Source organism: Ciconia boyciana, chromosome 1, assembly GCF_034638445.1.
Source record: "Ciconia boyciana chromosome 1, ASM3463844v1, whole genome shotgun sequence".
Classification (NCBI taxonomy): domain Eukaryota; kingdom Metazoa; phylum Chordata; class Aves; order Ciconiiformes; family Ciconiidae; genus Ciconia; species Ciconia boyciana.
Genome location: NC_132934.1, coordinates 123457386 through 123484802, shown reverse-complemented (window position 1 = coordinate 123484802; position 27417 = coordinate 123457386). Strand labels below are relative to the sequence as shown.

General features: G+C 42.0%; 2 long non-coding RNA genes across 3 annotated transcripts; one reads left to right on the top strand and one right to left on the bottom strand.

Moving 5' to 3' along the window:
• The first annotated feature begins 237 nt into the window (after nucleotides 1-237).
• LOC140647564 (uncharacterized) lies at nucleotides 238-7086 on the top strand. Of its 2 annotated transcripts, XR_012040846.1 has the most exons (5): nucleotides 238-535; nucleotides 2566-2653; nucleotides 3087-3171; nucleotides 4957-5143; nucleotides 5748-7086. It is a non-coding gene; the product is annotated as an uncharacterized lncRNA (long non-coding RNA). The 2 variants fall into 2 exon arrangements; XR_012040844.1 differs by lacking the exons at nucleotides 4957-5143; nucleotides 5748-7086 and having other exon boundaries at nucleotides 3087-3353.
• Nucleotides 7087-8577: 1491 nt separating this feature from the next.
• LOC140644663 (uncharacterized) lies at nucleotides 8578-13413 on the bottom strand. The gene is made up of 3 exons (XR_012039814.1): nucleotides 13307-13413; nucleotides 10929-11097; nucleotides 8578-8639 (listed from the first exon to the last, which is right to left on the bottom strand). It is a non-coding gene; the product is annotated as an uncharacterized lncRNA (long non-coding RNA).
• Nucleotides 13414-27417: the final 14004 nt, after the last annotated feature.

Sequence of the window (27417 nt, the reverse complement as noted above, 5' to 3'; positions counted from 1 at the left end):
CAGAGTTTTGGTCCCAAGTTGAAAGGGATATAATCTAGGAAAAGAGAGCAGCCTGGGAAGGATGATTTCACAGGAATACTTATTTTCTGGAATATGAAAACAGTTTGGTAATGTAGGAGAAGCAGTAGGCTGGATGACTGGGTTTTGTGTATTAATGACTCAGTGTGTATCACACCAAAGGTCATTCATTTCATGTACCCCACAAATATGCAAGCCTAAGTCTGCCTGATGGTGACTAGTGGCAACACTTCTTGTTCTGTCTCCATCATCTGGGCTTGTGACTGTGGTGGGGAGGCCTCAGTTCTATGATTTTGCTCCTGCTGATGTAGTTATTGCACAGCTAATAGTCATGATTCCCAAGAGGCTGAAGGAATTGCAGTAGACGGGAGAAATGGCTTCTACAACAACCGGCTCTGTAACCCGACTACTCTGCCTTTCTCACCAACAGACAACAGAGTTTGGGTGGGCACATCTCTTTGGTGAATGAGCAGGAGGATGTTTTATCTGGGTTCACGCAGAGGCTTATACATTTAAGGTAAGACAGCAAAAGGTGAGTCCATTCATCGAAATTGTAATTTCAAAAATGAATCCCATAGACACTGAGTACCTCCAGCCAGGTCATAGCCTGGAAATGACTTACAAAACCAATGTCTATGTCTGAGAAACCTGAGTGAGGACTTTCTTTATAAGCAAGTATTAATGAGTTAGGTTTCCTTCTAAGTGTCAAACCAGCAGATGCGTATTTGAATCTATCTGTAGCGTAAGGAAAAAACTTAGCATAAAGTGACTATTTCATCTCGTGACATAAGAACCCTCTGGCAAGTGTTCCCCATCTACCCAGAGATGATGTGTAAGCAGGCCATCACAACACGAGTTCATGTTCGTGCGAGATAATGGATGTCACGTGCATAGGAAATGGCAGTGTTACTGCCTTTGATCAGTTACAGACATAGATGCAGTAAGGCAAGTGCCCATTCACTTCACGCAAAGGCAATGACATGTTGCAGATCATGCTTACTGTATCACGATGTACCCAATCATGTCATAACCCAACCTCTGAAGCTGGAACGAAACCAACCATGATTAAAAAACTTGAATAGGTGACTCCTGTTATAAAATTGTACCTGCCGCAGTCAGAAGGAAGGCTTATATTACCCAAATCTAAAGAAGCATCCTCTCCTTCCTTCCTTGGAAGCACCATTTCTTTGCTACTAATGCTGACTCAGCTGAACACCAGCGAACTGTGTGCTTTGCTTTCCAGTGAAGGGTGACTCTCTTAACTTCATACAGATACACTGTCATCTCTACCCCAGAAAATTTGGGTTTTTTTCTAGATAAAGTGTCGTCGTCTTAGTCTGGTATTCCAAACCCTTTCTGACACATAAGAAGTAAAATTTCTTACAGTCACATCTGTGTTAGGCTGAGTATGGCCTGAGCCTAACTCTGAGCACCAATGAGTTAAAGGAGTTCTGAGTGAAAGGAAACACTTTTCCCGCATCTCCCTTCTCTGACCAGATATTTCTGTATCTTATTGTGGAGATACCACAATATAAGCCTATTGTGGAGATACCGCAATACAAGCTTAAAGATGCGCCTTATTTTCTTATGTCTGGGAAGATAAGTTATCCTGGAGTTAGGCACTTCCCCTGAAATAACTGTATGGACAAATGGGATCTGAGTGAACAATCTAGAATTTAAAAATAAATAAAACTCCTTACTAAAATATCCATACTGCATCAATAATTGAATAAAAACAGGCTTTAATCAAAGTGTAAATTCTTTTCCTGAGTAGTTTGGGAAAGGTTTGTTTTCCATTTGAATCCTATGCTGCTGTATCTTTCATTTCTTTTTTTATTAAAAATATCTTTATTGAAAGTATTTCTATAAGGCTCAGGAGACTTGGCAATCATTTTTATTGGATTGATCAGTTCCACTTGCATACAAATTGCTCTGTTTGAATTGACTGCTGCAGCACATCTTTTTTATATAAACTGTTCTATTGATTCTGACATAAATAACATACGGAGTGCTTCAAATCATAAAAACATCAGTTTTGGGGATTCTTACCAGAATCTACTACGTACCAGACAACAACAAGCAAACAAACAACATACATGCAACTGTAAGGATCTGTGAAGCCATTAGCTTTTAGAAACTTTTATCCTCCTGGCTTTGGCAGCTGCCATTTGTCTGTCTATTATATCCTTAATTTGCACATTTTGCACATGTTTTTGCATTAATGAAACATGAATGAAAAAAATTAATAGTCCCTCTAACAGATCTAATGTGGCTAATGTGAGAAAAAAGAAGAAAATGGGAAAAAGATACATTTCGCTGTTCAACTTTATTTTGAACTTTTATTCTGGGAGGGGGTTTTGTTGCCTTATTGGTATGACTGCCTTTCTGCTTGAGTGGAGTGACAGCTACATGCTCCCAGGAAACATCTGTTCTACTGCAAACATACCTGCCGCTCTTAGGACAGCTTAGCTAAACTGCAGCTTATTTGGAAATTGGGTGTCTCAGTTGTGGTGCTTGAAATCAGCAGTGCGGTTTGCTCTTCCATAGAATGTGTCAGGAACCCACAACTCTTCGATCTGCGCTCCTGTTCCTTCACTGCTGAGTCATCATCAGCAATGGATCATCATCAGCAATGGTTGGTCTCTATTTCTCTCTTTCTACTGAGACATCCCTTACATGTATGACAAGCCTCACATTTGCATACTAACCATTGCCTGGGGTTTGGGGTTACTTGTGGTTCTCCAAGACCCTGCAGTTAGGCAACACACTCTAATTTCCTCAGCTGCCAGTCAGGGCTCACTAACAGGAGCCTAGAAGCAAGGTTGAGATGAAACAAGGGTGAATTGATACAACGGGCTCCAGTTTGTAATAGAAGTTAATGAAACTGAGGTATAAAGATGGAAGTGTCTTCCAAGGGAGCATGCATCCAGTCCATCTGTGTTGGAAGAGATACAGCTGTCATGTGTCTGGGTTTTGCTGATCTTGTATCATTTTCTGACTGGAAATATCACTCCTTCTGGACTGCTGAACATCTAGAAATTCAGGCCAAATGGACACGTATTTTTCAGATCCTGTCTGGACAGACTTTCTGGGCAGAGAAAGAAGACAGAGCTGGGAAATCTGAATCCTAGGCAGATGTTCTGCCCACGCATAGTAAGTCCAACACACTGAAGATGGGTAAAGGCCTCTGAATATGTAGTAACCTGCATGGGCACATGCATTTCTTTCCAGGACATCTCCGGCAGACTTGCGAAAGTCCTAGGAAGAAAAGTAATTGTGATTGTGGACACTAAAAAAGGGAGAAATAAAGATGGAAAAGCATTCACTGTGCAGCTCTCCAGATAAATTATGTCTTTGATCATGTATTGACCTTGGTTTCCTACCTAGATTTTACACTAAAACCTGGGGCACATTGATTATATGTTCTTGCCCTACAGCTGCGGTGGTCTCGTTTGCTCTTGGTCAGCAGCAGCTATGGAGCACAGCTTTGATGTGCCTAAGACTGTTACATGACTGCATTTCTTGCACAAATTGGAAAAAATTCTAATGCCACGTTGTTGCATTTCACATAACAGGACACAGTAGGTTTTGTTTTGGTTTGTTTTTTTTACTTTGAAAAAGGCTATTTAAATCAACAGGGGGCTGCCCATATTTCCTTAGACTGTAGAGGAATGGATGAATGGATGGCATTTGTTTCTTCCCAAGGGTTTTTTTTTTAGAAATAAAGAAAAGAAGAGGAGAAAAATAAAACAAATATTCTCACCCATCTGTCAGCAGTCTATTAGCTAACAATTCCTTGGCAGTAGGGAAAGGAATAGCATTTACCACGCTCTAAGGTGGATGGCGGGGCAGAAGCAATACTGGTTGGCTTGTGGCAGCAGCAGCATGTCATGTCATGTTGGATCTACTCCTTCAGTAACAGCAAGCTTGATGCTTCTTTTTCCTCCCTCCCCTCTGCTGACTGAAATTTCCCTTTGCATACGATGCAGTGTCATGGGGTGGGTGAGATTCCACCTCTCCTGCCAATGCTGGGTTTATCTGGTTATCTCTCAAAGAGAAAGCTACTTTCCAAGAAAACCTTCCCACATGAGCTTGAAATTCTTTGCAGAACTGGCTTCACCAATACTTTCCTTGTCTCACCAGAAATCTGTTATTATCTGCTTGCTTCCTCACACTTTGAGCAGACTCAGGAGAAACCAGAGAGCAGTGGGGCTGCCCTCTCCAAGCAGCTCTGGCCAGCTTGCCTCCACTTCCTCAGCTAGCACGTTTTAATAACAGTTTAGATGCCCCTAGCCACATTGTGGAAATGTTCTGTGAAAAATGGAAAAGTATGATCAGCTTAAATTAGGGACTACAGTGACAGGATGGGGAAAATGAAGCTGTTTTTCTATTTGCATTGCACTCCGTGGAGACAGTGAAGCTTTACTAGGGCTTGGTTGAATAATGAACTGCTAAAGAGAGAACCCTGTATATCACTTTACAAGCAGTTCCTCACAGAGTTCGTATTAATTACCCCATTCCTTCTGATTAGATTCAGCTGATTTCTCACTCACTCTCACATGACTTTGTGCAAGGCTCTATGATGCCTTGTGAGAACAGCAATGACACATCCATGCTGATACAGTCATTAGATAGCCTGAGAACTCACGCTTCCCAGTGTGGTCATTTTCTTGCAAACAGATACTGCTATGATGCAGTGAAGGTCTTTGTTCGTGTAAAAATTGCTGCAAATCTGCAGTGCAGATTGTTGGGGGGAATGGCCAGAGGGTCAAATCTGCTTTTCAAAGATGTGCATAATCTTCCATTGCTGGGGTATGGTTATGAAGATTTATCCTCATTACAGATTTGGTAATGCAAACATTGGCAGTTACAACTTTCTCGGTTTTCATTTTTCACTCTCTGTCTGGTGTTGCCCTATCTCGTGTTGCAACTGGGCAGGCAATGGATTTCACGTGGCTGAATGGTCATAATCCTGCAGCAAGAAGGAAGGAGGGAGGAGGAAAGCGCTTTCCTGGGAACTCAGAGACAATAACGAGGGAGCCTGTGCTGATTCAGGCCACAGAATATAAAAAGAGCTTGAATAAGAAGAAAACAGAAAAAGAAATGTTCAAATGCAGAGTGTTGGGTTGGTACCTTCTTTACCTGTTTGCCCAGTAGGTCCAGGTTTTGTGTGGCTTATGTTTATTGTTTTCCTCCTCAGTGGTTATGAAATGGCCAGACCTAAAGAAGAGGGAAGGGAAGGGAAGGGAAGGGAAGGGAAGGGAAGGGAAGGGAAGGGAAGGGAAGGGAAGGGAAGGGAAGGGAAGGGAAGGGAAGGGAAGGGAAGGGAAGGGAAGGGAAGGGAAGGGAAGGGAAGGGAAGGGAAGGATCTCTGCTCCCCATGTCAGAGCATGTCGTTGACCCATGTTCCTGGGGTGTGCAGAATACCCTTGCTGCCCAGAGACCATGAGCACAGCAGATGCACTCACTGCTTGGAGGTCACTGTAGAGGTGCTGGCAGTCCTGCTGTCTCTGGATGGGAAGCAGCATAGCTGCATCATTGCAGTCCTGCTGGTGAAAATCTAATAGCTTGAGTTTGGTGCCTTGCCCATGTGGGGCTAAGCTGTTGTCCCCATTGAGGAGAGTGCTGGACTGTCTGACTTGCACCATTGCTAGCTCAGGGCCCACTGAATCACACTGTGTTGCAAAGTAAAGACATTTACAAGGCTTTTGTTTCCCCTCACAATGAAGGTTTCACTGGTTACCTCTTCTGAACCTTTCCTGGTGGGCTCCCAACTTGTTGCTGTTGCAGACGAACAGGAGAGCAGAGCTCGGCTGTGAGCTCAAGGAGGAGGACCGTACCCTGCCAGGGCTCTTCAATTCCTCTGCTCTCCGAGGGAGTGCTGGTGCTTCATTTAGAGATATTCCTGGCTTGGGGATGAGTACCACACTGTATTGTCTGTATTTCTGTTTTCAAATAGCTTAGTTTGACATAGCTGAGGAAAAAAAAGAAATGATAGCATTTCACTTTGGTAGCTTTTAATAACAGTTCTTGTATGCTAGCAAACAAATACTGTTTTCATCCTCTGCCTGCATATAGACATTTGTCTCTGAGACACTTTAGCTACAGCACAAGAAATGGAGTTTCTGCATTAACCAAGGCCAACAAGTGCATTTGTGAACCTCTGGTTCACAACACTGCTTAAAACACAAACATTTGTGGTGCATACATACTTTGTTTATAATCTCGTCACTGTGTATATGGATTTCATTGCAAACTGTGTGATATATCATTCAGTCTCTTACAGTGTAGAAATAGTGTATAAAAATCAGATTGAGTCCTTTATTTATAGTTGTCAAGAACCAGATGACAGAAAACATCTTCTGCTTGAAGAATGATTACTGCTAGTGTTTCCTGGGAACCCCTTTCATCAAACAGTGGGAATGTTTCTTGTCCTTAGCATCACATCTGCAGTGTTAGAGCCAAGAAAATGTCAATAACTCCATTATTATGAATCCCTGCTTTCAAGGATTAATAATTTCACACATACTCACACAGGCAAAAGCATTTGAAACTGCAATTTGGCATGAACATTTGTAATCCAAGAGCAAAGCTTACTTCTGCAAAACAATCTCTGCACTTTTGAATCTGAGAGGACTCTCAAGGTGCCTACATTATTTTTTGAGTCAGTTGTTTGGAAATGATACAATCTCACTTGCTATCTGGCAAGAACTCATTTGTATGTCTGAAGCTCTCAGTAGGGAAAAAATTGTGGTTTACTTTGTCATGCTTTCTTGCTTTTCTAATGGAGTTTTCTCTAGATGCCAAGGAAAGGGAGATGGTGAAGTCCAATTGGCACAGCAGAATCCCGCCCTCACTTCTAAATTTATCCATTAAATATTCCAGCCTCCCATTGTTTAAAGCCCCTTTATATGTAGCTGAGTAGTATGTGTAAGGAATACTATGCAGGAAAATGTCATTGCATAAAGAAACCAAACCCCCAAGTAACTCCCCAAGCACTGAAATAAAGGAAGCTTACTTTACTGTGGTTTTTGTTTTGAGTTTGATCAACTTCATTTTTACAAAGATATGAACTGCAACTGAAGTCTTCCCCATAGCTAGACATTTACAGTCTCTCTTTCATTCTTTCTCTCCCTCTTGCCCTTTCTTTTCTCCCATGTAGATTTTAATTAGCTCTTTCTCTACCTGTTTTAATGAATTTGGCTGAAATTTGTATCTTTGACAGCTCTTCCCCTTTTCCTGTTAGATTTTTTTCTTTTAAATTGGCGAATAGGTTTGAAAAGTATTGCCAGGTATTCATATTTGCACATAATTAAAAATACACATACAGTGGAAATACACAAACCTCATTAGCTTAGAAAAGCAGGTTTCAAAAAGCCCTCTGGCTCTCTCAGCTTTCGTGTGACATTATCTCAGTTGTCCAAGAATGCCTCATAATCTAAGAACCTGCAATAATAGTGTGACTTTCTCATCAATCATTGCCGATGATCTTTGGGCACCTATGCAAAAAGTAAATAAACCAAAGTGCCAAACGTAAGGCAACATGCCCAGTTTCATTTTATTATGCAACTGGCAAGTTGCTAAATTACTGAAGTGTTGGTGAAGATGAATTTGAACAGATGTTTTCTTGTGGTGGCCTAAAATTTCATGTCAAAATCCAGGACTTGGTATCATTCAGAACACCCACACTGTTGTTGATGATGAAGGAGTACAGTCCAGTTCAGCTTCTTCCAGAGACCTGACATCCCTCCTTTGCATTTCTGGACTGTTGGCTTAAATAATTCACTTGTTCCGTACCCATGCACTTGCTTCCTCCCTCGTTCACCTGTCCAAAGTATGAACAAACTTCCTGAAGTTATCACTTCATATTTCAGCTTGTAAAACACGGCATTTCAGGACTTTTGCACAAGCTGCCTTGGCCGCTGCTCCTGCTGTTAAGCTGTGGCATGACAGGTGCCTGGAATCCGAAACGCAAGTGGAGGAAGCAGCAGGCATTCGATACACCCGTCCATGCACGTAGCGCTGCAATAATCATCAGTCAAGTTGAATGTTAAACATCTCAGACTAGACAGCTTGAGTAGGAAGTGTACGCTTTCATGAGGAGTACTCCTTATTCTCTCGTTAAACTGATACAACTGGGTCAGAAACAACTGAAGTGAGTTCATGATTAATGTGTTAAGGGCAACCTACTCTAACTGTGACATAAGAGTCACCCTCTTCCAGTTGAGGGAAGGGGCTAAATGAACTTTTAGGCAACCTGTGCATAGAGCATATCTCTTCTTTGAGTTCAGACGATGCTGGCTTGGAATTACAAATGTTTCTAAGACCATCATTTGTATTTGGATTGACCTTTAGACTTCACAACGTGCTGCAACAGCATCTGCAGTAAGAAATGTGGGCCAGCCAAGCCCAAAGGTCCCCCTCTCCCTGAGGACTGGCCACACCAAACAACAAAGCCACAAGCCTGCAATGAGAAGCTGAATGCATGGAGAGGAATGTCAGCCTAGATAATACTTGCCTGGCATAGACCTGCATGCCATGCCAGGTCAGTTCTTTAATAATACGGAGAAACCGGAAAGCCACATCGCAGGTGATCTTCAGACAACCTCAGTGGGAAGAGCCTGAAACAAAAAAACCTGATTGAACAAAGTTCCTGAGTACTTTGGCTTCAGTTAGAGTACTCACATACTTAAACAAGCTGGAGTCTCCTGGTAAGTGGTGACCTCAAGAGGGAAAGACAACATATGATATTCGAGTGCTGGGTAGGGTTCAAAACCTACAGTAGATGCCCTGTATGGCCTTCTACCTTCCCAGAGAGTGCTTTAGGGACTCATCTGGTGTTAACTGAAAAGCTTTATAGGACTTATACTTTTGGTAATGAATATTCCCTATTATTATCAGGTCAGGGGAATTTGCCCTGTAAAAATAGTTTTTGCTGCAAGACTGGTAAGACACCTTGAGTATAATCAAGACAGGTAACTCCAGACCTGGAGAACTGGGAGAAAGTGGAAAAGTCAAGGCAGTTGTTTAATGGCTGATAAGTAAGTTGTGTGTATATCAATGGCAGGTAACAGTGCTCATCTTCCCCAGGAGTTTTGCAGCACAATGTTCTTGTCTGTTCTTGTCTGTAGAAATCACCCCCAAACCTGCATGAGATATTCTGCTTGTACATTTTTTTCCGCTTGAATTATGCTGGTATAAAACTGGTGGAATAGAGAGGAGCATCAGGACGTCTGTTATCAATGTCCGTACCAATATGACAAGCATTAAAAAGCACCAATTCCTCAGTAGTGTAGAGAACGAGCGCTGCAGTGAATTGTATTTCTGGTACTATTATTACAGAGAGACTTGTAAGAAGCATACATGCTGTGGATGAAATGGGTATGGAATCACAGAAGCTAATGATAGAAAAAGGCCACTTATGTCAACTGCTACATTTCCCTGCTGGTATAGGATTGTTCCCAATGAGATATGGTGTATTTTTAGTGCTTTGTCCAGTCTGGTTTTATATGTAAATAATAAAGATAGTCAGTCATAAAGGAGCCTGAAATAGTTTTGTTCTAGTTTTGTCTTCCTCTGCCCTCCCTCCTCCCCTCCCTAATTTCTTATTCAGGCTAAATGAGAACTACTGTTTGACCCTCTTCATAGACAGGATTTCTCTGACCTGATTTTTAAAAAATTGTATTTGGACAGTTCAGTTTTATATGCTACTCTATCACAGGTCTGATTTAGGAGGCTCTTCGAAATGTGGAAGCTCAGTTTGACAGGAAAAAACCTACTTGCAAGTCAACCTGGAAAATAAGTAATAAACAAAGCAGTGATTTCAGATAGGAACTGAACTGAAGCATTTGCATATACTTTCCTGTGTACTGTGTCTCGTGTTATCTTATGAGTTGCTCAGGGTCTACTCACTGTCTGCCTGTCCGTTCCAGAACGGTGAGCTAGGATGTAGTTTAGCTTGAAATCAAGTATAAGCCATACCACACAAGAACAAGCAATTTAACAACAAAATAAAGTAGTCTTTTTGGTTTAGAAGGAGAACTGCATAAGTACTTCAGCATTTTCACATAAATACCTTTTCATGCCTGGGAGAACTATTTCCTTTTTTGACTTTATACCCTTAGAGAGCTGCATCTCAAGTGGACATAAACTGGTATGACACAGCTTTCAGAAAATGAAGTTTTTGGCTTGGAACTCATCTGTATTAGGAAACAAACTTGTCCTCAGTGGTTTGTCATTGCACGTGCCAGCAAGTCAAGTGGAGAGGCTGAGGAAGCTACAGCTGAGGTGCTATTATCTTGATGAGTGAATGGCCCTCAGTCTATCTTGCCTTTGACCCATATGCAGTCACATCTCTGCTTTGAATCTGGTGAGCATAATACCTTCTAGTCAGTGAAACAGTGGACAAATTAATGCCCTCTTTGTTCCTGATGGGAGAAACCCATCTAAATGGTAGCCTGAATGAGAACACAGAGAACAAAAAGACCTAGGGACAGAATTAATACCAGCCGAGCGTGCGTGTCCTGTCTTCAGCAAAAGAAATAGAGAGAGAGATGGAAAATGAGGACACACCAAAAAATTACTTGTCATCTGCTGTTAAGATAAAGCTGTGGAGAGAGAGAGACCAAGGGAAAAAAGAACTTGTGTTATGGACTGTGTTGGCTGAAAAGAGTCTTGAAATAGAAACTGCGTCCTATTGTCCGTCCATGCTGAGTTCAGGGAAATAGGGCTCCTGCCATCCTCTTTCAATAATCAGCCTTGCACAAAGCACCCAGCTCCAGCACCAGCTTCTTTTCCCAATAGAAACAACCCTCAAGGTACCCAATATTGGCTAACTGCTGTGGTTGCTTTGAGAACAAAAAGCTGCTTTTTCTCAGAAGAAAAAAAAAGACGAAGCAGAAGGTACTTACCTAATCCCTGTTACCTATCCCTCAGTGACAGGCTGCGGTGTCCCGCGACTTTGGAAAGCTCTCCCAGAAGCTGCTGAGAGTGAAAGGGGCTTTGGCCCTTACTTACTGCAGCTTACTCCTGATTTACTCCAGGGAGAGAAGAAACAGTATCCAAGAGGATGGAGACAATCTGTGCAAAGAGGAAAAATATTCAACACGGGAGAGCAAAAATGTACTGGAAAGTGAGGACTGTTGGAGACAAGCTGCCATCAGTTTCCTTCGGAAGTTTGGAGTTGCTGGAGAGAAATGAGGCGGTACAACTTCATAATTTATAGGCCAAAAGACTTCAGGCATATAGGGTAATGAATGGGTAGTGATCCATCTCTTTCTGAGAACTGCTAGTTCTAGTTTCCTTCCTCTCGTGGTGTCAGCAGCACCCTGCTTCACCAGGCCACAGCTCAGTAACATTTCCATAGTTGTTAGTGGACTTATCCTAGTGATATTTCAGTGAGATATAGAAATACTGCTATCTGTCTAAGGAACTGAAGCACAGAGGCTAAGTGGATTCATCCTGCATGACTTTATATGTTTCATCTAGACTCTAGGGTCAGCAAAGCCACAGAGACGCTTCTTGGGCACAACTTGTCTGACCTTTTTCAGGCATATAAATATGCTGAGACGTGCCACAGTGCCTGTCTCCCCATCAATGCTAAAGGGAATCCAAATCATTTTCTCATATGTAGATGCTTGCACTGTAGAGGACTGAATTCACATAGCTCTTTTCCTGCCAAAACATCTGCTTAAGGGCACTTGAGAATAGGCGTTGGAGCAGGAGCTGGGACCCTGGTCTCCCAGAAACCAAAAAAGTAGCTCTGAATTTATAGCTGTCCTTCTCTGTATGTAGTTCCTCACGTTTGTGACATTGATTTCTATATCCACAGTGAAATAGTCAGTTTACGCATTTATTTCTAATAGAATACTCACTGGTAACCAGGGTCAGGCAATCAGGAAAATCACATCTGTGTCTTAGCAACGGAAAACATTGCTAAATTGAAAAATGGTCACCAACAACCTCACACTGTTGTCCTTCCACTGTCACAGGAGAAGTGAATGTTTTTAAAATCAGTTCAGATTTGTGAAATGGCTAAATTTTTTAATCTAGTAACTGCTGACCCAACTTTTTGGATAGCTTGATTTTTAGTTTTCATCATCTTCCACCTTGCCATGCTAGCTTACAGCTTTCCTCCTTGACTTGCTGCTGCATGCCTGGCTTTCTGAGCGTGGAGTTTACCAGTATCTTTCCCAAGAAATGCGTCTTTTGCTGCCTTCCTCCCATTGCAATTACAGGATGCATTTTACAGCCTGAGTCCTTGGGTCTTTATACACTCTGTCTGTAACAAAGTCACCCAGATTTCCTCAACTCTTTCTTTTTTTTTTTTTTTTTCATTTTTAACAACTCACTTCACAGCCCTCATGTCCCATTTTGTCTTCTATCACACAACAACCAACATTTTGATTTCTTCAGTGTATTTGTGTTTCCATGGTGAAGAGAATATTATCGTCTTTTCTTGTGGCTTACCAGGTTTGAATGGTATAAACTATAGATTGACTTTTAAATCTTTTAGCATATTTTTCTGCCCTGAATCCTTTGTATGCTAGTTAAATACATTTTAAAACCAAGTGATTAGTAGATATCTGCACTTCAAGGCCAAATAAAGTAGTAGTCTGACTTCCAGAAAATTTCACCCAGCTACCCTTAACCTGGGTTCAACATCCGTATTTGCCTAAAGCATGTCCTCCAGAAAGGCACCTGGGCTTGAGATAAAGGATTCACCTCTTCATGTGGTAGTTAGTGCAAATAATTAATCATTATCTTAAAACATCGTGCCTTATTTCTCATTTGAATTTTTCCAGATTTAACTCCCAGATATTGATTCATGTTTGGCTTCTGCTTGATTAAAGTACATAAGGTACTTATAATAAAACAGTATTCAGTCTTCTCTTTGACAGGCTAAACATATGGAGCTCTTCAAGTCTCTCGCTTGATGCTCTTCCTGAACCGAATCAGGGAAACGAATTATGTTGCACTCAGTGTGCTACAGGGGAAACAACAGGAGCGTGTTTTTCACAGAAACATTGTGCTTCATCAGGGCTTGGGAGAGAAGGAAAAAGAGGAGGGGAGGGGAGACCAGGCTGGGCAGGAGACAGACAGTTCCTTAGGCAAGCTGCAAAGAAAATCAACTGGGGATGAAACCAGGACTGTACGTGTGCCACAGCTCTGTAGTTACTTACCTGCTGTTCTGGAAAAGTGGCATGGGGCAGCGACTGCCTACAACATAACCAGTCTCTAGCTCTCTGCATCAGCTGGGGGCTTGACCCTAGCAGGTCCAGAAACTCACCTGGCAGGGACAGGATCCAGATTTCTCTGCAAACTTGGCCAAGTAATCAGACAAAAGCATTTACTCTGCATCGTAAGGTGCTTTAGCTAGAATAAAGAGACTGTGCTAGGGAGAAAAAGAAAATAGTTTTTATTTCATTCTCTTGAAAGGAATGTTTTGTCAGTCATGTATCAAAAAGCACAAAACCTATCTGGAAGAGTATTAAACCTCTACCTGTACTCTTATACCAAAACAGTTTCATTTTAAAAAAGAATAAGCTGAAAACATTATCTAATTTCTGTAAATGTTGGCATTTTTCATCTACTTGGGTATTTTGCTGCAAGGGTTTTTTTAATATATATTTGGGTTTTATATTGTGCTTAAACAGGTAACATTTTTACTTATTTTTAGCTTTTAAAAAATTGTATAGAAAACACAAGATTAAGGACAAGATTCATGCACAGCATATATGCAGTTCCCAAAGATGATTATAAAAGATCGCTCCAAGGAAAGTATATTAGGGTGAGTGGGCCCAAGTTACAGGTTTAAGGTTACAATATTAAACTTTTACAGACCACATTGCCTCGTCTGAAATAGCTGGTGTGTGGTTAGTTCTGTGTCCTTGTAGAATTTTAAAGCAAAACCAAAAATGAGCTTGGTGAGCCTAGACAAATACCTTGAAGCACATGAGATTTTTCCAGGCTGGGCCAACTTGTTTTTTCTGGGTTGTATAGTAAGTCAGCTGCACCACATGAAATGTATAAATGCATGGAAAATTATAAATATTGCCAAGACTGTTTGATGTGATAATCTATCCCTCTTGACTGTTGTGAACACTTCCTATGTCTTGCATTTTCTTAAAGTGGATTTTGATATATTTATCGTAAGCCCAGTGATTCGGAGCTTGAGAGGTAAAGAGCCCTTTACTCCCATCCGTAGGCAAAAAGAGAAAGAAGAAGCATGGGACTGCCTTTTGTCTAACCGTAAGCACAAAGATGCTTCAGAGAGGAGAGATCTCTTGCTATTATGCAGTGGTAAACAGGGGAGGACATGCAGCTCCCATTTCCATAGAGCTCCTAGCCAAGGTTTCTTCTGCTGCATAGCACAACGCGTGCTCAACGTGTGCTCACCTACAGCAGGTGAACCAATATTACAGTTTGCCACCTCCAAGAACACCGCCTTACATCCTTCTCCTTTCTCCTCTACTCATGCCGTACCCCATCCCCACTCCTGCCTGCATGGTCCTGACTCTTCCTTTGTGCTCTTCAGCTCCTGTCATGAATGAACTCAGCTCCTTCAGTCAGGAAACAACTACACTTTTCTTTCTTTTTGCTAGGTTATTTTTCTGCCTGGCCAGGGAACTGCACAGTGAGTCCAATGAGCCCCGGAGTTGATGCATGCCTTGTTATGAGGCTAGGCTCCTGGCTCCTCTTTCCTAGGGAGCAGCTGTCCCTTGCTGCCCCCTAACACTGCAGCCCCAAAATTCACGAGTAACAGGGCAATGCCTGTTGGGCCTGCAGTCTGCCAGAGGATATGGCAACAGTTGCTTGAGGATTTTAGAAAAGCCCTGGTACTTTCTCCTGAGCAGGCTGCTCCACCAAGGGCTCTCCATGTTGGGTATCAAGTAAAATGCATGACAGCAGGCTTGGCCTTGGGGACTCAGATGACAGCACAGTACCTAATGTGTCAAAGGACCTGGCCGCCAAATGAGGAAAAAATCGAAGACAGATCCCAGACTGTTTGTAAGTCTTGCAGCCAGGACCTCCAAGGAGAAGAGTGTCCTTTGCTCCCCTTGCTGGTGAATGAAGGGAAAGCCCGCACGTGGAGACTTCACACAGGCAAACTGCAGCAAACTGCAGGCCAATTGGGAAACCATCACAGCTACAAGTGAGATCCCAATGGACTACAGTGGGGTCCAAAAACCTTCTGGGATGGAAGAGTTTCTTTCTAAGCAATGGGGAGCCCATGCAACCTTCCTACGCACTCTGAGCACTGGGAGAAATGACCACTGGGAAGGTGGACACAAGTGGCAAAGGGCCTGCTGGGCATTGACATGTGGAAGATGGGAAGATGCACGTGGATGATGTGTGGAAGTTGCATTCACCTGTTGGGCACCCACACATGGAAAGTGTGAAATTAAGTTAACAGACTGCTGCTAAGGGTGGCCAGGGAAGCCTCTTACTCATTCATACAGCTAGTGGCTATGCTTTCCGGAGCTGCTGTTGTGTTCCCTTTTCTCCCCCTCTTAAAAGCTTTTCTCTTGCTTCATGCTCAGGCTTGTGAGAGGCAAGTGCTGCCTGTTCAGGACACAGTAGGAGGAGTATCTTCTGTCTGCAAGGCTCAGCTGCAAGTATGAATTGTTCTTAGGAAGGACCCACATGTCTTACATGGTCAGGTGCTGCCTCTCACAATTTGCTGCACGGTTGTGTGCTGCTAGGCATGTGGCACCTTACAGATGCTCTTCACATTTATGAACTTATTTTGCTTCACTGTGTGCTGAGTTTAACAAGAGCTTAATAGATTCTTTATTGCTGGGGATTTTTGATACCAGATCAGACAGATGTGTGTTGTGTGTAGAGAGTCATGCCCTCAGGAAAATAATAGACCAATGATTCCAGAGGAAACAGACAGCCTTCATTTCTGCTTTTCTTTGCTGACTTCTTCAGAGAGAAAAATCTAGAGGAAAATGATGGTAATATTAAATTCTGCCCAGTAAATATTTGATATGGTGTTTTATAAACATGGCACAGGATTTCAGGACTGCTAGATATTCTACTACTGCTATCTGAGGAAATTTAGGATTACTTCATTATTTCAGGCTACTTTTATGTGATACCTCATGTATTATGTTGGAATAAAACTGAATGCTTACATATCAAAGATCAGAAATGAAACTGTTGGCACTGACTTGGGCAGTTCTCAGTGATAATCTAGTGATAAACTCTAGTGATAATTTAGTGATAGATTATCTATCACTAGATAGATAGTTTATCTATCACTAGATAAACTCTAGTGATAATCTAGTGATAATCTCAGTGATAAACTAAACAGTCCAACTGACTCTTAGGACGAAAGCTTATGATTTCGTGCTTTGGTCTTTTCATTGCCCCAGATGACATGGGGTTCAGTCTCTCTCCTGGTTCATTAAGAAACATGCAAAATCCCTTCTACTTAATTTTCATTTTGTCCTTTTTCTCTCTGCTTACTAATGTGGCCCCTTAAAAAGTGCTGAAATCTAGAAAGCAGAAAAAACATAATATCAAATTTTAAACTGGTCATACCAATCCCTTTACAAATGTTTTGCATATCCAAAGGCACCCATAATTTGCAGCCTTCTGACTAGTGTTCATTAGCAATTTCAAAGGCTGGCCCCGCTTCCTTTGGCCTGGACTTGAAGAGATGTGGTCTGGGCACAAATTTCCTGCATTAACTATGATATTGGAAGTAAACAGAACATCTTGAGTCCCTTACAACTCTTATTGCTGAAGTCAGCGGATGGCACAAGGGCTTTGTTTTCCTTTGCAATCAGGATGACAGCTGTCTTCCACATAAGGCAATTAAAGAAGTCCTCCTCAAAATACCTGTTATCGGGTGTCAAGAGACCAGGTGATGAATTCATACCCACCAACATGACTATTAAAGCGAAATGTGTAATGCTCCTTTGGATGTGACATATGCGTAGTCACTAAATTCAACAGCTCAAACACCTTCTCCCAGTGCTAGCTCTGCTCTGTTCCAGTTGGCTCCTTCAGTACGGTTTTGCAATACGCCAGATATTTCATTTACAGCACAGAGGTGTATGCCTGAACATATTTGCAGGCCAGGAGGGGATTTTGGCTGGAGAGATTTTTTTTGGAACAGGGAGTTAGAAAAATCCTATGTGGAGTTGGCAGCGGTGGCTTGGTATGGGTTAAGGTGCCAATTCAGCCGTGCCCAGCCTCTGACGGGTGGCAGGCAAGTGCTTTGCTGAGCAGGTTCCTGGGTCACCTCTGAAGTTAGCCCTGCTTGTAAAGAGACTGTATATCTTGTGTGCAGATTTGGCATATGCATGCAGGCTGGTAAATGTATAAAACAAAATGGAGTGGAGTGGAAGTGCCAGCATGAGAAAGGACCATGTTCGTCAGAAACAATTTTTCTAGTGGTCCTGGATATTCCTTTTTTGTTGGTTTTTTTTCTCCTTTTTTTCCTTAAACAGTATAGGAAGTGAGAGAAGACAACGACATCTTTTTTACCGATGTTAAGTTCAGCCTGTGGATGAAAAGCTGGCCCAGGTTTCAGCTTTCACAGCAGGTTTGAGAAGTCTGTATCCCATGCTATTAAAAGTGACTGAATCTTGGAAGTTTATCTATCTCAATTTCACATACATTTGAATAACCCAGAAATTTAACTGAAGTTACAACAAAAATTTAAAGAGATTTTGGATTCACGGGTAGTTGTGTTTATAGAGTCTCTTCCAGGCAGATTCCACATTCAAGAAACAGTTTAAGTTGTTCAACTGTCGTTTTGTAAGTATTTTTAAAGAGATTGTCCTCCCCTTGTTCCCTGGATAATAATTGCATTTCCAGTGGAGAGAAGCCCCAGCTGAGGATATGTGGACCCACAAGTAGAGCAGTAGTATTTGAGGGCATTCAGATCTAGATTTTTGTCCTGGCTCATATACAGAACCGAGAGCTGGATTCAGATCTCAAGCAATCCAGAATTCCTGAGGTGCCCATATTTATGGTTTGGATTTGGGCTGAAGTTCAGTTTAACAGAAGCAATAAGTGAACTAAAGCATGGAACTGAATCACTACCAAAATCATCTTATAGTAAGCCATTATTAACTTCTTCAGTGAACAGAGAAAAAAAAAATCGAAACTACCACTACTTTCCCCCTACTTTTCTCCACCACATTCCAATATTATTCTCTTATAATCTCTCTAAACTTATAGATGACTCAAAAAATAATGTTTGGTAAGCACAGTCGTATGCTTTTCATCAATATTTTATTCTGAAACATAGTGAAGAGTTGTGTTGCACAATGAAAAATGTCTCTCTCTAAACATCATTTTCTAATGGACTTTTTTATGTCCCATAAAATGTGCTAATTTTTACTTATCCTCTGCTGTCAATGAAACAAACTATTATTTCTTTCCACAGAACCAAACTCCAAACAAGAATGTCTGGAATATCAAGAGTAATGATGTACAAAGTCCCTTCTGGCCCCAGCTTCTATTGAAAAATAATTGGATGAATTGGTGATGCTTACATTTCATCTAGCCTGCCACTGTGAGTAATTCCATGGTGCCTTCTTGGCCAAAGCTCAGCCATTTAAGCACTCGGTGAAAATCTATTTGGATGGACTTGGTATAGGAATATGTCAGATAGCAGCAGAGTAAGAATGAAAGCTCTTTGGAATAGCATTGCATACGTTGACACAGCATCTAACGCTCTGCAAACGGCATCCTGATTGTGACTTCAAGTTTCTGCTGCAGTGTAAATAATAAAAGATGAGGATGCTAACCATAAAAGTAAAGCTGGCCTGGATACCAAATTGTAATGTGATGGGCAAGGAAATTCAGATGGTGGAATAGGCCCTTGTGTGGTGTAAATTATCATGGTACCATGTGATGTCAGTGGAGCTACAATTTGCCCAAAGAACTGCCTCTTTGCCTTGCCAAGAAATCACGATATGGGCTGTCACCTCTCAGAATGGATTAATGAACCAGAGCAAAACAGATGCCAGCTTGCCAATGCTCTTATTGGGATCACAATTTGCTACAAATTTTTGATAGGAAACAATTCATAGACAAATGATTTTTTTTTCCCTTTCAAATCCCTCAAACAGTGATTCTAAAACATGTATGTGATTTTTTTGTCTTTTGGTTCACTTGTTTTGCAGTGACTTTTCCTTCTGTTCCTTTTTCCTGCCTTATTGTTGATGGGTTTTGAAAGGGTTTTTCAGGTGTTCCCAGACTTTTAGATCATCAAAGGAGAAAGAGATCTGGGAGAGGACTGCGAGACAGATGTGCCATAGAGGGAGCCAGGGTGAGATGAGACCAGGGAGTGGGGCCAGCTGGTGCTGAGAGGTGGGGACTCTGGTGGGGTCACTGGTGGGGTTGCTGCCCTGGGCCACTTTGCACAGCCAGCTCTTGTGCTGATTTTTCTCTAGTCTTGGGAGTGCAGGCTGCAACCTGGGAAGGAGAGAGAGAAACATAAACAAGGAGAGAGAAAAGGTGGCGATACCAAAGCCAGCACTCGAGCAGCAGTTCCGCAGACCTCCCCACTGTGTAATGAAGTGAGAGGGTGAACTTTAGAAGGAGGAGGTGGCCTCTTCCTCCTGCTGTTTTGGAGGTGAAAGTGAAGAACAATGTGTTAAGTGGAACCAGCTCATTGCTTTCTCTTGTCTTCTTGAGCGGGCGCTTATTTCCATGTGAATAGTTGCATTTGAACAGATTTTTTCTTTTTTTTTTGTAGCTTGAAGTTTGTTTATTTTTTAACAAACCCTCCTGTAATGAAGTATCACATGGTGACACATACATCTGTCAGCCAGAGAACTCGCCCATTAAGGGCCGTGAGGCATGAAGCTTTGCCTGTTCATGCCTAAGGTGTGCATGCATAGGCTGACAGACACAGACTGTGGTATGTGCTATTGCTTATTCAGGGCAGTCTGGAAAGGTGGTGTCTTGATTTCACTCTGGCAGCAGGGACACTGCTGAGAGGGAAGCAGGAGGATTGGAAAGGTTAAGTGTCGTCTAGAGTGAAGCATTCTCAGACAGCCCCATGACTTCATATGAACTTGTCACACGCCGAGTCATTATTTTGGACAGAAACACAGCCAAGGCGAAGTTGTGGTCTGAGCCCTAGACGCTACTCCAACACATGCAAATAGATATATGAACTTTTCTCTCTACCCAAATAAATGAATACATAAAAACAAAACACACACACACACAAATTGTAAACCCCAATGATTCAGACTGGTTAATGCAGGAACTAGAAGGATCTCAGGTCAGTTTACGGTGCTCCTCATCGTGAACATGACTTCAAACAATCTTCCTGTTCTGATAATGAGGAACATACTTCTAACATAGAAGAGTTCCATATTCCATATAACTTCAAGTGCAACTGCAGAATGCACTTGAAGGACAAGATTCCATGTGACTTCAAGTGCAACTACAAATGCAACTACAGGTGTTGCCTTTCAGTAATATACTGGATGCTGTCTGCCTGAGGTTCTACCCTCTCTTCATAAAGCATCTCGTATTTCCTTTACTTAATTGTGAAAACACTTCCTGGAAAAGGCTTCTTCCCTGCAAGTGACCTATGGACACCTTCCAGATACTAATCTGGGAAGTAGCATGGGAGCAGTATGGGGTGTCCCTGAGATCTCATGAGTAGATGGGTATCTGCAAGGGTTTGAGGGACCGGGGATGGTCTTTTCATCAGGAGGGGACACGACCTTTATCAAAACAGGGCAGCTGCCACAGGCTGACCTACTTGGTGCTGAGGAGGTGTCCTCCCTGAGGAGGAGACAGTCCCACTGTTAGAAGACAGGGTGTAGAAGGATGTGTAAAAGTAGCTGAAGTAGTTATTTACTCTTCGTGAGAGCTGTAAAGAAATGGGATAGTGTCTCTTGGCATGGAATGAATAAGGAAGCTGAAAATATGATTTTGGGGTGGGGAAAGAGCTCGCAACAATGACGTTGTAAAAACAAACCCCCTAAAATGTATCATGGTGAAGTTCAGTGCTGCTTTTTGTGAAACTAGAGAGAGCTGATCTTACAAAAACAAGTGCTTGTTGAGGTTGCTGTTGTATGGAATTGGTGTGTGATGTTTTTCTAGCAGCCTCTCTTCACTGTCATCAGAGTGCAATTTCTCTAGAGTCGCTGTGGGATGCAACAGATTTCTTGGAAAAGAAGGCTGTGTTGACACCCACAGGCTAGTAATGTTTTCACAAGAAGGAACATGACTTTACATTTGACTCTCTTGAAAAGAGATTAGCAACACTGTGATTTATAAGAATTGCCAGGGTTTGAGGTTGTTTTTTCCCCCTCTCTCTGAATCTAAGCTCCAGCAGGTAGGTGTTAAGTGAGTGAAGCATTTCTGGCAAGATTTATGTGCCCATACAGTAGAATGGGAGTGAAATCTGACAGTCTAAAGGAGGGGGAGCAACTGACAAATAGAGGGGGTGGAAAAGGCAGATTGGCTTGGATTTTTTCTTTCCTGTTCCTTCGCAGTCAAAATCGTTTGAGGTTCTTCACTCTTGGGTTGAAAATTTCGTTTGCACAGACACTTCCCTTCCCTGTCCTTTTGTTCTAGCAGCAAACATGGGTCCACAGCATGTATGTGGAAAGCATTTTCCCTAGAAATGAGATCTCTTCAATGACGAAGTTGTCCTAGAAGAAAGAGGCCCTTTCTCACTGTGGAGTCTCACAGTTTAGTAAACAGTACTAGAAAAAAGTGTGTCCTCATACAGTAGGGTATTCCAGCCTAAATAGCAACCAGAGCCTTTGCTTTACAGAAAGATGTGTACTATCCTGTTTGGTTGTTTTGATCAAATGGGTGCTTGCAGCCATGCTGGACAGCACATGATTGCTCCTGTAGGACCGTGGTGGTTAGCAGTTCCAGGACTTCTTGGCTGTTAGATGGGAAGCAACCTATAGTTTGTAAGATGCCCAGCATAAGCTGAGGAACAGAAGCTCAACACCTGATGAATAACAGATTACAAAACCAAAATGAGTGGGAATATTTCCATTAGCCCCATGATTCCTACTAAGCAATACTATAGGAATACAAAATAGGGATATAGTTCAGGTGATAATGTCATTCCTCTTACTGCACAAAGGCACATTTTCAAAGAGACAGAAATATAGATGCAGAGTAAACTACTGAACATATATCTAAATACCAGAATTTGATCTTAAGTGAATATCTCAAGCCACTTCTGAAAGACATTCATCCTGAGCCATGGGTGGAAAATAAAGAAAAAAAGCCACACTTGCTAATTGAGTCTTGCTTCTTTAGCCCATGAAAAAACACAGACAGATGGGTAATGAACCAGGTTTTATCTGTAGCAAAATCCAAATGTGCAATTGTGCCTATGTTCTAACAAATTTGGAGTGTCCATCAACCACAGAAACTCATCACCTCACTCAACAGAAATTTAATAAATATGAGGCACTTCAGAGGAAACACTTTGATTGATGTGGTCTTTTTACTGATGGAGGTACATCACAAAGAAATTTCCCACCAGTCCTAAGAAAAACACTGCGCGTTGACTACAGCCTGGGTGTTTGTAAGGCAAATGGAGTGACCTGCTGCTTGGCACTACTGTTGGTAAACACAGTAAGTACAACTGATCTGGAATCTTTTTTAATTCTCCTGTTCTGTGAAAACTTTCAAGATTTTAAAAACATCCTGCTCCTCAGTGGGAACAACCTGAGACCTTTTGAAGTTTCTCAGGAAAATGAGAAAGAGAAAAACCCAGTGGGTTTCCTGAATTTAACTTAAACCCAGTCACCTAGGGATTAAGGACTGACATGAAATGGAGAAGCTATCAGGACCAAGTCCCTGTGCCACTGACCGGCACTTAATAAAACAACATCAATGAGAGGCCATGAACTTGCTCCATCCTAAGAGATGATGGCTGTTATGGCACCGTGTAGGATAGGGGAACCAGACTCAGGTCCCTATTTTGCCAAAAAGCCCAGTTTTGCTATGTCAGTGACCTAACCGCTAGTGTCTTGGCTAAGCTGAGCTGTTCTCTTTCTTTGGATGCAAGCAATTTTTCTGATGAAAGCCTAAGCAAAACTGGTGTGTTTCTAAAAAAGATTTATGTTTTAACAAATCAACATCTTTCAACCAAAAAAGTGTGTATCACTGGAAAATTCCCAGCTAGCTCTACTGATGAGTAAAGTTTTGCTTTACAGATGGAGTTAATAATAGTTTATAAGCTAAAGTGAAAAGGATTTTGGGTGAGCTTCCTAAAGAGGAAGTGAGTCAGTGTCTCGGCAGGAAAGTGTTCCAGATAGGCAGGGTTGGAAAAGTTACAAAACAACCCCCAGCTGCGTGGAGTCACAGGGAGTGGACAAGGGATTATTGCATCCCAGATTGCAGAAAGCCAGTAATTAGTAGGGGGTCTTGCATACCCCTCAGCCCATGTGTCTTAAGGCATGGTCTTCTCCCACCTCACAAGCTCAGAGCAGCTAAACTGAGTCATCCCAGGGAAGGCGTAATAGCTAAGGAAGAAGCAGGTGTTGCAGATGGGTGGGTGATTCAGTGGATGGTGTTATTCCTACTGAGTCAACGCTGAAGCAGTTTGTAAGCAGGAAGTTGGGGACACTGTGTGGCTAGAAGATCTGCTTTCTAAATCCAGTGACATTGAAGGAGTCTGTGGTTCCCTCAGTACGCTTTCCACAGGCTGGGTTCCCTTCAGTTGTTCTTGGGCACAGCATTTTCAAAAGCAAAAGCTACAGAGGCATTTTTAAGATGACTTTCAGTGGGATTTACAGTCCTGAAAGTCCAGGTCATTTTTGATCATGGACTTGTATTTCCACATTCGGAAGTCATTTATGGAAAACAGAAGTCCTGTATTCTTGTGACTGACTTCACAGCCCTCCCACTGGTTCCCAGGGCCTCTGGGTTGGGCCTTTACATGAAATTCTTTTTAGCAAGAGCTATGTATTTTTTGTATTCTGCAGGGCACCAGGAATGGTGCTGGCACTCATCAGGTGTACTTAATGACCATGAAAAGCAAGTTCTCCATGGCCATCATGTTCTTTGAGGTGCCAATGTTGTCTATAGAAGAAAGGTGGAGCTGCTCCATCTCCTCTGACTTGCTTAATTCATTGCAAAAATAGGAACAAATTTTAGAGAACATGTCCTGTAATATCCATTACCAATTATGTGATTACAAGGCCCATATTACTTGCCTTCTGCTGTTCCAAAGCTCTCTAGTAATTTAACTTTTCAGAGCAGAGATGATCTTTCACTTCCTCTCTGTATGTGTGTACACACACAAGCACAGGACAAAAATGCATACATTGTACAGCACAGAGGAAGAGGTTTAGACCTTAGAAGTCATTGCTGTTTCCCCTGTGCTTTTTGCATTTGGGTGGCTCTTTCCTCTTGCTGGAAGCATTATGGGTTTGGAAGGTGGGTTATTTTTCCTTCCATTCTTCAGTAATTCAGCACTCAGATCCTCTTCCTTTTCTTTTTATTCCATTACTTTTCCACTTGGTCCTTTAAAATTTCATAGCATCTTTCCCTCCAGTAAATAAGAGGAAAAACGACAATATCATTTCTGAATCCTGTGAGAAGAGCCACAAGCTCTGGTCCATATGGTGCCTGGGAGGATGACAGATACTTCCGTGCATCTCTGCAACGTGATGAAATGGTCCTAAAATTTGGGTTGGCAGAGGTGGCCTTCCAATTTCTGGTGCAGAGAGCAATTTCTGGGGAGACCACACTTTCGGGGGACTCACACTTAACTTTGAGTGAGTAACCAACCATTCCCTCCAGGCTGAGGAAAATGAACTGGGTGGCTTCCCTTAACTCATGCTTGACATTTGCACTTACTGTTTTCCACCCATTTTATTGAGCATTGCTCTTGGGTTTTATTGGCTGAGCTTTTCATCCATTTCTCCTCTGCCACCTCTTCTCCCTTCACTGGGGATCTGTGTGCCCACACTAGCTCAGTGGAGTAAGATTCAGAGAGCAGATTGCAGATGGGCTTCATTTCTGAAGTGCAGTAATGACATACACTTATTGGTTTGTGTTTTGTTTTTTGTTTTGTTTTGTTTTTTTAAATATCTATTTTTGCTCTTAAAGGATTTAATTTTGTTTTTAGTAAGAACAAAATCATCCAAACTGTTATTTGGGGAAAACTCTCATCGCAAGATAAGAGGGGAAATCTTGATGTTATGTTTCTTTTAAAAATTATATAGTTTTTAAAAACCATACAGTTTCTAAAGTTGAAATGCTACAATCTCCACTGTTTAAGTACTGACCTGAATGAATTTGCCTCACTACCTTTCTGCTTTCTCTTTGTATGGGTGATTTGCTCAGCATCACAGAGAAAGTCTCTGCCAAAGCCTGAAACAGAGCCGATTCCTCCTGAATGCTGGGCTGGTGCTTTGGCCACAGCACCATCCATCTGCTAAATCACAAACAGCAGCCACATCCAAGGCCAGCTTAGTCCCCACAGGATAAAAACGAGAGTTATGAGAGCAGCTAGAGACAAGAGGCCATCAGGATCCAGAGTCTTCCCACTATGGCCTCTACCTCTTGCTTCATCATTTGTATCACAGCCTTTCTTTCTTAAATAAGGATAGACCACATTTTTATTTGTAGAGAGGAACTGAAGCAAAATCCACCATATTAAACAGGAATTAAGTTCAGTTACATCTTCCCCATCTCTTTATGAGATGCAAGTCAAACCTCAGATGGGATGCCATCTCCTGCACTCCTTGACCTCTTTTTAAACAAATCCAGAGTTGAATGATACGGCTTGAATTAATCTCAGTTATTATTCAGAGAATAAAGTGAAGAGTAACAGCATGTATCAATTAATTTTTCCTCATCCATCATCCCAGCACTGTTTTTTCACAGTGAAACCTATGAATACAATCTCTGCTTTCACAAAACTGCTCTATCGTAAAGGTATTCCACAACTGCTTCCTATTGAGTTTAGCCCCAGTTTCTTTACTGAACACATTTACTAACCAGGCATGGTGAGCAGAGCTGCAACTGAGAATTAGACAGGAAAGTAAACTCTAACGAAGTGCCAAATCATTGTTTTTAATACCTGTAGAAAGCTCCCCATCCTCCTTGTTTTGCTTATAATATCAATACTTGTGTACATCTTTTTAATATAGGTCAGGAATGAAAAGATTCAGAAAAAAAAGTAGTCTTTACTATTATTTTTCACTATATACAAGACTTGACAACCTGCTTTCTGATGGCCTAGCTTACAAGCCCTTTGCACCACTGGAACCAGTCCTGGAGAGCTGGAAGAAAGCAAATAAGGCACTGATTAAAAAAATACAGAAGAACTAGGTTGATCGCGACTATAATTTTTACTTTGAACCACAGTGAGACAAACCGTAAACAAAAGCCCTATGAGCACTCTGAGTCTGTAGCAAAAAAATTATAAAAATTGTTGTTCACAGGGCAGGGAGCAGCTTTAGGTTTTGGATCTGTAATGTCCAGCACAGCGGGGCTCTGACCCTGATCTGCAGCTCCTCAGTGCTGTGACAATGTACATATAAAAACCTATCTCCTAAACAGGTAACTGTGTCAGGACTGGTGAGAAAGAAATGACCTCAAAAGCAGGCTCTCTCCCTTGTTCCCATCCCCAGAGCTTTGGTCTGTAACCTTCGCCTTTTACCTGGATTCCTCATGGAGGTTCAAAGAAACGTTTTGCGTTTCCCGGGCCCTAAAGCAGCTCCTCGTGGACAGCACAGCGAAGTTGTGCTACAGATTTCCAGAGAAGAGGTTTGGCCATTGGGATAGCCTCAGCAATAGACACCCATATTTTGGACAGCTGGACTGAGCCAGACTCCAAGACCTTTTCCGGAGTGCTGTTTCTGCTCTGGGACCCTCCTCAAAATGAACGTGACCAGCCAGAGAGAGTTCAAGGAGGGCGTGCAAAAAGCCTTGGTTACGTGGAAAAATATGCTTCACAAAGACAGAGTTGAAGCTCCATTTGTTTAGCTGGCTGATTAAGTCAGCAGATGGCTTGCTCGTAGTTTATTAGCTCTTATGTCAAGAGAAGGTATTTGATACTGAAAGGTGATGTAAGCAAGGCTGGACTTTTTTTTTCTTGAGGAATATTTTTACTTTAAACAGAAGTTACTTGGCTCAAGAGAGTTCATTCACATAAGAGGGAACAGTAATTCCCTTAGGGGTATTAAGGGATTGAGTGGATGAAGTACTGCAGAAGTTATGCAGGAGGTTAGAGGAGATGATCCTGATGGTAACTCCTGGCCTTGAAACTTGACTGTTTCATAAAACTTCTGGTGGAGGGATCATAACAGAATGTAGCACAGGATTTCAGAGATGCTTATAAAATCCTACCTCAGCATTCACTGAACGTGTCTGGAAGAAGTACTATGCTGTCCCACGCATTCAGATTTGGCTCAAGAATGTTAA